The 10,266-nt window shown below is 25.7% G+C and overlaps 1 protein-coding gene across 1 annotated transcript in view; it reads right to left on the reverse strand.

Moving 5' to 3' along the window:
• LOC122519026 (protein fem-1 homolog CG6966) overlaps nt 1–10,266 on the reverse strand; it is a gene marked incomplete in the record, with an annotated part of 48,793 nt that overhangs the window by 7,821 nt on the left and 30,706 nt on the right.

The raw sequence follows: 10,266 nt of genomic DNA on the forward strand, positions 1-10,266 counted from the left end.
AAAACAACAAGATTTGTTTTAATGTTTTGTTTAATTTGCTTTTAATGTTTTGTTTAATTTGCTTTTAATGTTTGTCTTCTTTTCTTTTTTCTCCTATTTCAAGTATCAACTCAACCAAAACTAATTACAGAGTGTAGTATTCATCAAAGTTTGTTTTTTTTCGACATATAAATGAATAAACTGATGATATTTTATTATTTCTAAATATTTTATTTAATTATTAATTTATTATTTCTTTAAAAATTTTAAAAAAATTTTAAAATTTATAAAATTTAATTTATTTATATTATAATTTTTAATTTATTAAAAAAAAAAAATGTCTACTTAATTTAAATGTCAAATGTACAATTAATTATGACAAATATGTATCAATGATAAGTTAAAATATTAGAATTAAATATAAATAATAGAATTAAAAATAAACTTGTATAGATTTTTCTTTTGTTGACTTAGGATAATTATAATTAATAATAAAAGAGACCCCCCTCATATGGGGACAGGGAGAGGGGATCATTTTGACAAACCCTAATTCGTGTATTATTCCTCAAATTTTTGTAATAAAACATTTTGAAGAATTCAGTAAAGTGAAGTCATCGCTGTATAATTATTTTATATTATAGTAATTTAATTCTATTTATTACATTGGTAATATTTTATTTGAAAAACTATGACTGTTAGTGTTGAAATTCGATGATAAGTATTCTGAAAGTATCGTACAAATTTTTCCTTTATGTCATACTTATGTTCTTTAAAACGAAATATAAAAGAGATTAAACAAAAAAATATTAGGAAAAAATTATAATAGATTCATTTGACTAAGAAATAAAAAACTCGTTAAAGAGGAAAGAAAGAAAGAAATCGAATAAATTAATATTATAATTTTCGAATTCGTAAATAAATAAAAGATCAACCAATAAAGTCACACATCTGATGAATTAATTTTAATAAAATTAGATTAATAAACGAGTTTAGTTAGAAGATTGATGATTTTTTTGACAACGAATAAATCAGAAATATGAAAAAAAAACACAATTAACTAATTAAGGTTGTTTAAATATGATATAAAAAATTAATATATTATTTGAGGAAAAAAAAAATTTTTTAAAATTGATTATCGAGTCGAATGACGATAAATTATTCATAATTTTATAAACAATAGTAACGATCAATTAATTAACAATATATAATATTTAGGATAACATTTTTTCTATGAAAAAAAATATTACATAAACAAAAAGAAAAAATAGTATAGTCAAACTTACGTTTGAAAATACGGTACCCGTGTTGAATGGATGAAAAAAAAATCGAAACGATTCGAATTGTAATTTGTCACGACAAATTCGAATTCGTGGTTGAAACGTCCGATTTTAACGAGTTTTCAAAGTCAACTGACAGAGTTCTTCGTTTCGTTCAGGTACAAATTCACAATCGAAAGATGTTCCGTGTTAGTGTATGTATATACACATATACATACGTACATATATATATATATGTACAATTCTTATTCTAACTCTCAAAGAAGGATACACCACGAGTTGAGTATAAGAAACGTAAGAATATTTTCTTCTTCCTCTTGTCTTTTCCCTCTTTTATCTTTTTTTTTCTTCTTTTTTTTTTTTTCTTTTTTCGAGCAAATAATAAATATTTAAAATATGTTTCCCTCTCTTTCTTTTCACGTACGAGAAACGATGAGAGGATGATAATGATGTTCGTTTCTACTCGTTATCAATTCGTCAAATGTTCTACGTTTCTCGTTTCCACGACACAATTTTTTTTTTCACCTTCTCTCTTTTTTTATTATTTAAATAAATTTTTCTCTTTTATTTTATTTTCTACTCTTTTTCCTATTATTATTCGAACAAACGTTTTTCTTATTTCCAACCAATTCTTCAACACTGTTCTCTCGTTATTTCTGTCATCCTTGCAATATTTTTTCTTTCATTTATATTCATTTGAAAGAAAAAAAAAAAAGAAATATCATTTAACTGGTCGTTTAAAAAATTCGTTTGTCCTTTTAATTAACTTTAAGAGACGTTCCTTCTGCTGTGCTTTTCCTTATTGTTGTTGTTGTTCTTCTTCTTCTTCTTCTTTTTAATTTATTTCTTTTTTTTTTTATTATTTACTATTAATTTAACGACGATAATTTTGACGAGAATACGAACGTTTCGAAATTAATTAGATATTTCGATAAAAAACGTGTTTTATTTTCGACACACACACACACAAACACACACACACACAAATGCACGAGTAATCCTTTTATATTTTATTTGCAATTATATTCGATTATATTCGAAATTTAAAATAAACGTCTAACAATGATTGCCATTGAGATTATACAATCATTAATTAATGACAAAAAAATCTAAAAAGTCAATCAAACAATCCTTCGCATCGATGAACAAGGAACAACCCCGCCGCCGAAAGAAAAAAAAGGAAGGAGAAGAAACACTGAGGGGAAAAAAAAATAATTTATGCAAATTCAAAACGTTTCTTTCATCTTTCTCAATAGGCCAAGATAAAAAAAAGAAAAAAAAAAAAAAGATTTTTTAACGTACACACGTCCGCGAAACACAAACACACACACACACACACACACATATATTTAAACAGTAATCGTTGCAAAGATCACTAACTTCTATATATAGAAATCAATTAAAAATAAATTTAAAAAAAAAGACCGATGCAATTCACCCAGAAAGAAACTTTGTCACCGGTTGACCGCAATAAATTTTAAATAAATAAATAAATAAAAAAAAAGAAAAAAAAAAGAACACAGAACGATCCTCGCACGAAGAAACTTCGTAACAGACTGACACAGTAATTTCATATGAAGTCTCTATTATATTAACATAAATTCTGCTTCTTCTTTTCTTTTTTCTTCTTCTTCGCTTGTAAATAAAAACGTTCCGGAAAAACGTATTATATTCAAGTAATATGAAACTCTACATAAATATTAAAGAAAAAAGAAAAAAAAAAAGGAATAACTGGTGCAATCCTCGCGTGAAGAAGGTTTGTCACTTACTGACCGTAGATTTAAAAAAACTCCATAAGATTAACACACACACATATACACATATATTTAAACAGTAATCGTTGCAAAGATCACTAACTTTTATATACAGAAATCAATTAAAAATAAATTAAAAAAGTAAAATAAAAAGACCGGTGCAATTCACCCTAAATAAATAAATAAATAAATAAATAAATAAAAAGAAATGAATAAATAAATAAATAAAAAAAAAAAAAAAACACAGAACGATCCTCGCACGAAGAAACTTCGTAACAGACTGACACAGTAATTTCATATAAAGTCTCTATTATTTAACATAATTCTGCTTCTTCGCTTGTAAATAAAAACGTTCCGGAAAACGTATTATATTCAAGTAATATGAAACTTTAAATAAATATTAAAGAAAAAAGTAAAAAAAAAAAAAAAGGAATAACTGGTGCAATCCTCGCGTGAAGAAGGTTTGTCACTTACTAACCGTAGATTTAAAAAAAAAAACCCATAAGATTAACACACACACACATACACATATATTTAAACAGTAATCGTTGCAAAGATCACTAACTTTTATATATAGAAATCAATTAAAAATAAATTAAAAAAGTAAAATAAAAACACCGGTGCAATTCACCCTAAATAAATAAATAAATAAATAAAAATAAATGAATAAATAAAAAAAAAAGAAAAAAAAAAAACACAGAACGATCCTCGCACGAAGAAACTTCGTAACAGACTGACACAGTAATTTCATATAAAGTCTCTATTATATTAACATAAATTCTGCTTCTTAGCTTGTAAATAAAAACGTTCCGGAAAAACGTATTATATTCAAGTAATATGAAACTTTAAATAAATATTAAAGAAAAAAGTAAAAAAAGAAAAAAAAAGGAATAACTGGTGCAATCCTCGCGTGAAGAAGGTTTGTCACTTACTGACCGTAGATTTAAAAAAAAACCCCATAAGGTTAACATACACACACACACATACACACACACATGCGTACAAAACTGTGTTCTCTCTCTTTCTCTTTCCTTTTGAAGAAATTATATACATATACACTTCCCCTTCTTCTTCTCCTTCTTCCTCTTCTTTTTACTCTTCTTCCTCCTCGCCTTGTTTTTCCTCTACCACGTTTGTGTTCGTTGTGGGACGTGTTGGTCCCGTTAAACTAATATAATCGACGACATTGGGGGCCCGGCAAACGAACACACAACAAGAGAGTTACTTCGATACTAAACTAACGACGAACGATCAATACACTGTTATAGTTTCACAAGGGAAGAAGAAGAAGAAGAAGAAGGGGTAAGAAAATTGTTCATTTAAGGGGAGTGGATTTATGATTAACGTTTACGTTTTAAGACCAATTTCTTATTTGTTACACATTTCAACCATTTACGATCTTCTTCCTTTCTTCTTTCTTGTAGGGCACCACCATGGGTCCGTTATTCCGTTGACCGATTTTTCTTTCTTCAGAGTCACCTTATACATTCCCCTAACCCCCTCTCCCCACCCTCTTTTTTTCCTCTTTCCTTACTTACTTGCTACTCCCCCCTTTCTCTCTTTCTCTCTCCGATTTTTTTATCTTTTTTTTTTTTTTTTTACTGCACCCACTTCACTCGATTTCTTCTCTTCTTCTTTTTCTAATGGTTTTTTTTTTTTTATTTTTTTTTTTTACTCATCTTACTTCGAATGTAGGTAAATGGGACGTAAACCTTACCGAAAATCTTCCAATCCTGTTTCCAAAAGTAAAACTAACCCACTCTTCTTCTTTGTTTGTATTAGAGTTTCGCTTTTTAACTCATTTCAATTTGTAAGAGCTTTGGACAAATATGATTAATAAGAGAGAGAGAGAGAGAGAATATTTATGAGTTATCGTTTAATTCGGATTATATATACGGATAATTTAAAAAATAAACAACACTGTGTTTGCTTTCAAACGATTACGTTACGATTGGGAATTGATTATGTTAATTTTCTATGCAACATCTATAATGTTTAATTATTAATATTAATGAATCCTTTTTATTCATTCCCCTATTATAATACTAAACCATTCGTATTACGTTTTAAAACGTGTAAGAATGTAAATGACTCATATTAGATGAGTTTATTATTTCTTTTTTTATTATTTACAAATCGTGGATCGATTTACAAAAAAGGGTTTAATCGATAGATGGCAAATTTTATCGTTTATTTAAATTTAAATCGAATGGTCAAATAACATTACAGTTAGAATCCAATTGAAAAGGAGGACGACTAACGCAATTGGTTCATTTTCTATTTATTTTTTTTTTTTAATTTTTTTAATGTCTATATGTATCGGTTCTTATCGTTAAATCGTTAAATTCGAAGTACCTTTAAAGTTAAACCAAGAAAAAAGAAAAAAAAAAACGAATTTACATCGGTACTTGTAAGTGTTTTTTTACTTTTTTATTTTTCTATTATTTTTATTGTTGCTCTTCACAAAGCGACCCACTTAAAAAAAAAAAAAGACTTTTTGTTACTTCAAACGAATAAGCAAGGAAAGAGACATAGTTTTATAGTTATTTATTACTAGAAGAACATAAAATACGTTCTTCCTTCCTTAGGACGATTTATATGGTTTGCTTTTTATTAGGTAATAAAGGATAAACCTGTGGTTTTACACCTGTAACATCATAACTAGAAAATAATCTAACGTGGAATTTCAATTAAGCAAAGGTGTGCCCGATTATCTATCCAATTGTATTTAATTTCTATTCGAATTGTATTTAATTTTTATTCGAATTTTTATTCAAATTTAAGGGGTTATAAGCAGTTAGAATTTTTAAAAGATCGATTTTTTTCTTTTTTCATTTTCGGAATGTACATATATTTAAGTATATTCTCTGAAAATTTCAAATCGATCCGACAAATATTCTTCACTTCATGTAAGCTGCAAACAAACATTTTTAACTATGTGTAAACGTCTCTTTGAAACTTTAAACGCGTTTTTCTCAAAACGGTATTTTCAAAGTCGGTGATCTCGATTTTTCAAAAACGGCTTAACCGATCGGTTTCGAATTTTTACACAATCTTCTTAGATATATTCCCTAGGTATTAAGTATAAGGAATAATTTTTAAAAAATTTATTACTATTTTTTTGTAACAATTTAGAACGAAAATTTTAGTCAAAAAAACAACTTTTTTTCAAATAGACGCCATTTTGTCAAAAATCAAAATTTTATATTCCTGGTTTTTAATACCTGCATTAATCTATCCTTTAAAAGAATCCACCATATTTTTTAATTTCATAATCCAAACCGCCAAACGTCTTTTTTTAGAGGGCGTTCAGGAAATCATCTACAGGAGCGGTGCAGATTAATATTTTTACATAATCGACGCGCTATTGTATTTTCAAAAGTTGGTTCTATTTGAATTACCATCACTTTTGTTTGAGAAATAAAAACTGTTTCTAGAAAAAATTCATGAAAATACGTCTTTTTCGAGCCTCGCAACTGCGTATAACCCCTTAAGGGGGGAAATACGCGTAGAGGCTTCAAAAAATTTAATTTTTTTATCTTTTTTTTTTATAAATCGCTTGTAAAACTATTAAAAAATATAGTCATCAAATTGCAATTCAAAAATCCAAGTCGTTCAAAAGTTATAAACGATTAAGTAAGCGCCCGTTGAACCCGTGAACGGTCGAGCTTTTTTCGGATTTGTGTACATTCTTGCTTACAAAGTTTTTAACCAATCATTTTGAAATTTGGAATATAGTTTCTTTATATAATTACGCTCTAATTGAACCTGAATTATAAGCGATATCTTTGTTTAAAGTATTTTTTTTATAATGAACAATATATGAAAAAATAGTAAAAAATCATGCTTTATGTTCACACCCCTCTAAAAAATACAAATCTTCATTTTTTCTAGGGAAATGAGGTTCAAATAGAAGATACACATATAAAACAAGTAATTTTTCTTTGCAATTGATTTCTGATCAAAATTGTGGCTTCCAAGATGTGCACAAACTGCTCAGTCGGATGGAAACCTAAAATGCGTGAAAGCTGAATATCTTCGCTAGTTTTCGAGATAAATCTTGACAAATTTCGGAATATGTTGTTAAATATATGTGTACAATGACCTTATAATATTTATAAATAATATAATTTTTGAAAACGTTAACAAAATTCATGAAAATCGTTTTACACGTATTTCCTCCCTTAATTACTCCTACTACGTGTGTGTGTGTGTGTGTGTGTAGATAAATTCGTTTGTCCTTTTCTTTTTTCATTTTTGTAAATTGACATTTTAGCAGATTCATCGCATAACCGCGAAAATCATAAGCTTTGAAAATGCAAACTCATCTGATAAAGTCGACCTACTTTGACGTACGAAACGTTGTGGAAGAATTGTTGCTAAAATTGCATCGTCTTTCAAACATTTTATGATGAATATGTGCATTCATGCACGCGCATACCTATGTCTGTGCATTTCTATTCGTTCAAACAATTTTTTTATACGAGCAAAAAATATTTATTTGTCATCAAGAAAATGAATTTATTTGTCAGAATGTAAAAACGAATCACAATTCGTTCATTGAAATATAATAAAATGTAATTTAATTAAATTTAAAGAAATTTCTTGACAAAATATTTCATTTAAAATTCATAAATGTGAGAATTATTTAAAAACCAAGAAAAAAAGGGGAAAAAAAAAGAAGTCATCATACGAATAGTATGACGTAATATTAATTAATAACGACGAATATTAATTATTAATTTATTCTGGGGTCTCCGCTAAGTAAAATAATAACAAGGTCAAAAAGAAGGAAACAACTTTCTTTTTCGAAATAAACCCAATACGTTATAGTAACAGATCTCAGACGTTTGTATATATAAATATTGATATTATTAAAAAAGTTTTTAAAAAGACCAAACGAACAAAATTTCACATCGTTAATTATTATTCAATTCATTTCGCGTAGAAACGGTGACACGCTGACTCTTCTTCTTCTTCTTCTTCTTACTGTCACCTGGAACGTGTGTTGTTATATAAAATAATGTATCCTACGTGCGTGTGTGTGTGGGTTGACAAGTTTCTTATTTATTTTTAAATCGATGTCAATCGATATTTAATCGTTAACTTTATTTTTTATCCTGTTAAATATTTCCTTACAATTGTTTTATTTTTAAATAATATAAATTTAAATTGAATATTTAACGAAATATTTAATCGATGCTTTCTTTTTTTTTTAATCATTAATTTTTCTTTTTCGGTTAACGTGCTATTAAAAAAAAAACACACAAAAATAAAAAAAAAAAAATAAAAAAAATAAAAATCGTCAAATAATAATATAATAATCGTGTTAAGAATAAACGATCGTTATTATTTCATTCAGGTCACTTTATTAATAATAAACGATAAATATTAATCATTGATTTTTCTTTTTCGGTTAACGTGCTATTAAAAAAAAAAAAAACAAAAAAAAATAAAAAAAAATAAAAAAAAAAAAAAAAATAAAATCGTCAAATAATAATATAATAATCGTTAAGAATAAACGATCGTTATTATTTCATTCAGGTCACTTTATTAATAATAAACGATAAATATTAATCATTGATTTTTCTTTTTTGGTTAACGTGCTATAAAAAAAAAAAAAAAAAAAAAAAAAAAAAAAAAAAAAAAAAAAAAAAAATAAAAAAAATAAAAATCGTCAATAATATATAATAATCGTTAATAATAAACGATCGTTATTATTCTCATTCAGGTCACTTTATTAATAATAAACGATAAATATTAATCCATTGATTTTTCTTTTTTCGCGTGAACGTGCTATTAAAAAAAAGAAAAACAAAAAAAAAAAAAAAAAAAAAAAAAAAAGAAAAATCATCAAATAATAATATAATAATCGTGTGTTAAGAATAAACGATCGTTATTATTTCATTCAGGTCAATTTATTTATAATAAACCATCAATATTAAATGTGAATTACACGGTGAAGCCTGCAATTTTCTTCTATTTTATTATTACGAAGAAAAATAAACTGGGTTTACGATCGGCATACTCTCAGTTCGTTCTCTTTATTCATAAAAATGATGACAAAATGAAGTAAAGGAAGGAACGAAGGAAACATATATGGTGTACGAAATATTACAAACGACTTTCGAATGACGATAACGATTTAACGTGTTAAATCATTGAACACAAATCTTTCCAATCAATGTTGTTTTGCGAGGACGTTACGAAAAAAAAAAGAGGAAAAAAAAAAGCAAATTTCTTTTTTTCTCCTTCTTAATCTTCTCGTATTTCGATGACAAGTTGAAAATTAATGTGAATTATTATTATTAGTATTATTATTATTGTTATTAAGTTCGTTTTTTTTTGAATTTCTATTATTATTTTTGCATCTCTTAACGATTACTATGATTGCCGGCGTCGTCCTCGTGCATCATCATCGTGACACAAATTTCTTTTCGAATTGAAAATATACTTTGCTATCTTGGCGTATACGGTGTTACCAGAAAAAAGAAATATTATAAGAGATTAATTATATTATTATATTATTAATTATATTATATTTATTATTATTATTTTTTATTATATATATAATTATATTATATATATTATTATTATTATTTATTATATTATTAATTATTATTATTATTTATTATGATTTATTATTAGATTTTATTATAATATTAATTATTATTTTTTTTATTATATAGATTATAATAGTATAGATTATATATAATATTATAGTATTATTATTATATTATAATATATATATATTCATAATCAAACGAAAGAAAATCAAAAAAAATTTTTATGTAGGATTATAAGTTTCTTTGCTTTTTTTATTATTGATGTTAAAAGTTAATTATAAGAATAGTTTGATTTTGTATATTTCAATAATTTTTCACTTTATCATTACCTCTATGCTTTTCATTCATAATTTTTGGGTCACCCTATGCATACAAAAAATAGAAACCGATGGTTCTTTTAAGAATTTTTGATTCTATTATATGCTATTATAATTATAATTATTCATTCGTTGACCTTAAGAAACTGATTGATTTTAATATCCAATTTCAAGGAACAATCATTACCTTGAGTAAATAATATTAAATCTGTTTAAATTAAACATTGAACCTATGGTAATATTTATTTATGTTATTTTTTATGTTAATAAGTAACTATCAAAGGTTCAGAAATGATTTAATTAAAATATTTTAAGTTTACATTTTTTGATTCTATATTTGAAGTGCTATCATTGATTATGTATAATAATTTGC

The sequence above is a fragment of the Polistes fuscatus genome, unplaced genomic scaffold (genome assembly GCF_010416935.1).
Source record: "Polistes fuscatus isolate 324 unplaced genomic scaffold, CU_Pfus_HIC Scaffold28, whole genome shotgun sequence".
Lineage (NCBI taxonomy): Eukaryota > Metazoa > Arthropoda > Insecta > Hymenoptera > Vespidae > Polistes > Polistes fuscatus.